We start from the raw sequence: 5,003 nt of genomic DNA on the forward strand, positions 1-5,003 counted from the left end.
GCTAGGGCGAGCAACCGTGTAAATAGATTTATTTTTGCCCCAGCCCCAGGAAAGGGCTTTCCTTTTATTTCAGCCCTAGGTAAGGGCCTTCTTTTTTTTGTTCAGCCCTAGGTAAGGGCCTTCCTTATTTTATTTTACCCCCCTTTTTTGTTGCTACGCCCTAGGTAAGGGCTCCTCTCCTTTAGTTCACTGTAATACCGAGAGCTCCAGAAAGGTGCAGGTGAGTACCCCACATCCAGCCACCCTGCCCTTTTTGAGGGGGGAGCAGTGTAGGGATCTCTAGCCGTAAACAATCGTACGGCTAGTGACCTTGGCAATGGTCATTCCTACTTCCGCTCTGCCTCGTCCCGAGCTGACCCGGCTCATATAAAGCCGAGTGGACCTCTCGATAGGACACACTTCACACTTACCTACACACTTCACACTTACCCAGATTCTTACTACACTTCTTCACACTTACCGACACACTTGACACTTCACACTTACCTACAGACTACCTACTGCACACTTCAAGCTCTACACTAAACTATCTGCCATACCATATCTGTTGCGACCATACCTATCTACCATTACGACTAGCTAGATTCAGGGTAAGCTATATTTTTATACTTTAACATTATCTATTTAATATCTAGTTTTAACTCAGTAATTCCGTGATTCACCGGCCATCTGGACCCATCCTAGCCATGGAGTCCTACAGCCAGAATACCGAGTTCTGGCAATCACGGTAGTTACTACAACAATCTGTCCATTTCACTCCCTACAAGTCGCTGTTATGCGTTCGCTTCGTACAAGTAATCTTACAATATTAGTCGCAGATGCTGTGCGCTTGGCTAATAAACTCATAGCATTGCCACCCAGAAATATAACAAAACTATGTAACTTTGAACGTTTATACTGGTTAATAGTTTAGTGAGAATTACTCATAAAATGAGTGGCAAAAAACAGTGACAAAGACCTGAGTGACGTCAACTTCGTTCTATCTATAGCCAAACCCATTCATACCCGCGTCGAGTTGGTCAATGAATGGATAGTGTATTTCTCAATAATAATTGGTATGACAATCGTTCGACGCATAGTTGAGTCCTTGGAAAAGGCTCTTTACTCACATTCTGTCACCGTTCTCAGGTGTAAATTGAGTAACTAGACGGTCTAGTCGTGAACAGCGTTCTCTCTGTCGAAAAAAAAACTGTAATATCGCCTAACAGGCTACATGTTACGTGTTGCTGTTGGTCAGGGATCCTTTGTAAATCGCGTTGAGCACGTTTAGAGGATATTGCGTTGCATAAATGCTCAAATATTTTTGTTTTTTTTTTAAAAAAATAATACAACGCCGCGATGAGAGTTTAGCTATCTTTGTCAGCCATTCAGTCACTGACCACGCTCAATATTGCTTGAATTGAATTTGATTCATCTTCTTTGTTCCTCCTCATGTTGTAGAATGCCTAGTGAATGAAAGAACGCCATTGTCTCACTCTGTCAGCAGGGCCCACACAGGTGGCTACCAGGCCAAAAATCCTCTCGTGCTGTTGCATACTTGGGCAGGTTGGAGTAATCATACGTGCCTGTTTCTCCTATTTTGAACATCTTTAACCCTCTCCTCTCCTTTTACAATCACTCCAAACAAAAAATAGATTAAGCAATTCAAACAGCAAAGCAACAAATAAATTCTATAATATATTATAATACTGTCCAGCAAAATGAGCTCTAAAATTACAGTGTCAAGTTTTTAGAGCGACAACAAAATATTTTCTTTTAATTTTGTGATGTTAATGGTTGCATCATAACGAATGTGACGATTTTCTTATGGTTGGTAAGGAGAGGGTTATTTCAAAACAAGACACCGTTCCACTCGACCAACCACATGTAGAACATTCATTTAAGGTTCGAATTTGAACATCATTTATTATGCAATATCACGTTTACAGTTGATGCTGAATAAATTTGTAATGGAAATGAGCATAACCACGCCCCTTGATTTGATTCGAACTGTCTTTGTTTTTGTTTTTTTTTTTTTGTGTTTAAGGGTTTTACGGCGCTTGCAACACATTAAGGTCATATCAGCGCCAGTAAAAAAAAAAAAAAAGAAGAAAATGGGATAGTGAAAAGTTCTAGAATTACAATTAAAGCACCCGAGAAAAGGTAAGATAAAGGGGAATTGGTTCAAATAGGAAACAGATTCAGATTCCAAGAGTATACTATCAGTGTACTTAGTTTGAGATCGCCAAAAAGTCTCATCCAGACACAAGCACAGGTCCCAACTAAGAGGGGTACACTCAAATGTTTACAAATGATATATAACACGTAAACAAACATAATACAGTTCATAACAGAGAGACGATTTACAAGGAAAAAAATACCATCTCCCAAAACTCTAACTTTACATTTGACTGTCTCCCTCCCAGTTAGGGTATCCAGCCAGGGCCAGGACAAAACCAAGTAATATCATTCCAAGACAAAGACAGAAAGCAATTGGAAAACACACAGGATGATAGAAGACATAGCAAGTACCCCCCTGCCCACAATGGGAGGTCAGGAACCCCACCCAGCGAACTGTCTTTATTTAGTGAACAATGCAAGTGATTGAGCACGAAAAATCAAAAACAAAAAAACCTTGAGCCTTTATATAGTGCAATATCCACTAACCGCTCTCAATATGCTTTACAAGGGGTCCATAGCCAACAGCAACACTGAACAAGACAAAAGCTTTTTTTTTTTTTTTAAATTCCGTCAAAACCAACGCTGTTAACGGCCAGATACCCATTCAACACCTGAGTTTGGTGAGAGTGGGACTCGAACCCAGGAGCCTCAGATCCGTAGGCGAGTGTCATAGCACTAGACCACATACCCGCACAAAAAGGGAAGTCCATTCTGCATGTCTTAGATTGAGCAACACAAGGGTTGTGTTAGGAATGTCGTGTAATTCTTTATTCATTTATTTATTAAGGATTCATAATTTTTAAAATGTTGAATTTCATCTTCATATACTTTTAATATAATGTAAAATTAATTAATTAGTATTAATAACACATGTTGATTGACTGACGAGTAAGGCGATGATGATAATAATAGTGTTGATGATGACGATGATAAAAATTTTGATGAGCACAACTATTAATGTTTGTTCTGCGTCACCAAAAAGGAAGATAATGCAAGAGTTAAAAGAACAGAGCTTAGAAGGACGACAAGGACGACAAGGGGACTTGTTCAAATAAAGCACGGATTTCAAGAATAATTTAACCTGTCCTTCCAGGAAAATGCGGCCGCATCGGCATCCAATGCGGCCGCATCCTGTGGCCTTCCGCATCCAACTTCGCGTCCGTCAGCAAAAAGCTAAATAATTCCCACTACAACTACTACTACTCCTACTACAACTACTACTCCTACTACTATTCCCACTACTACTACTACTACTACTACTACTACTACTACTACTACTCCTACTACTATTCCCACTACAACTACTACTACTACTACTACTACTACTACTACTAGTTAAATTAACCGTGTTTCTAGCATGAGACAAATAAAAATCCCAACCTAATACTACTACGTACTACTACTACCTTGATTAAGAACTCTTTTCTTCATCTAGTTCATTACGACGACATTATACCAAATTAGGCGACTGATCACAATTTTTAAATCATTTTTGTTGGGTGGCGGGGGGGAGAGAAAGAAAGAAAGAAAAAAAAAAAAAAAAGAGAGAGAGAGAGAGAGAGAGAGAGAGAGATCAAAGACATAGCAAAGATGAGGATCAATAAAACCCATCGGCCCCAAGAAGGTCGAAGTTCCCTCACACTAAAGAGAAAACCACCCGTCAATACAATTTTGATGATGATAATCAGAAGGAAGAAGCTGATGATGACGATGATAAGTGAAATAATTTTTTAAAAATTATGCTATTAATGATAGCTCAACAAAATATTATAATTATAGCTACATTACAAAGAACAAGCAATAAATTGTTTACACAAAATAATTACATATGTAATAGCCATAGGAAATATGACAAATTCTAGTAGTAGTTTAGCACCCTTGGCCCCTCATTAGCCAGAGTCCATGCGAAAAGAACAGTAACAATTGCTTGTTACCCTTTGACAATGATGCTGGGATCGGTGAACAAAAAATAAATCGTTTTGTAGACAAAGGCACATGTAACAACTCTTGTGCACTGTGGAGATTCAACAATAATGGAATATCATATACTGTGTTATCTGATAACCAGATAAGAGTGGGGGGATGAGAGGGGAGTGAGGTATGTTGTATCGTGAATGCTTATCTGTGTTTTGTGTGTGATTACGCGCATAAAAAAGCTTGCATCTTTATTCTTTGCAATGACAAACAAAAATAAACGTCACTAATTTTTATTTTGAGGCACAATTCGGTGAGTTTAAGTGGCAAAATTTCACATTGAGAGCCCAACTGTGGAAGTTCCAGCAATGATAATGATTAACAGATAATTATAATGATGATGATGACAAGAATGCCTTGCCAAATTACATAGGTAATGGAATTATGTCCTTTGGATGAATTGTCTTTTGACCGTTTCCATTTTAAGATTTGAACAGGGTTATATCATTGCCTCCAGGTAGGGAGACATACATAAATAAAAATCTTTTTAAAAATTGAAATAACAAAACAAAACAAAAACAAACAAAAAAAAAACAAAAATAAAAAACAATCCATCCAGAAAGATGACATCTTTTGACCCCTACTAAAACATGCACAACCTGATTGACTTGATGGATTTACCACATTGTAAAAAAATTAAAAAATGCTAGCCAACACAACACAATATGTATCTGGGATTGATGGTTGGATTATGCAAGATGTCATTATTATACAGATTTTGACCTTTATTGAATTTTAGAACTGAGGGCCTGCGCTGGGTTATTCCAGTCTTCCATTGGAATAGACCCTAGAGATAAATTTCCCCTATGAGATGAATAAAGAGAATCTAATACCTATTCCAAACAAATCTTTTTAGACTAATTTGCATT

Source organism: Berghia stephanieae, chromosome 8 (assembly GCF_034508935.2).
Source record: "Berghia stephanieae isolate SIO BIC M18660-M18661 chromosome 8, UCSD_Bste_1.3, whole genome shotgun sequence".
Lineage (NCBI taxonomy): Eukaryota > Metazoa > Mollusca > Gastropoda > Nudibranchia > Aeolidiidae > Berghia > Berghia stephanieae.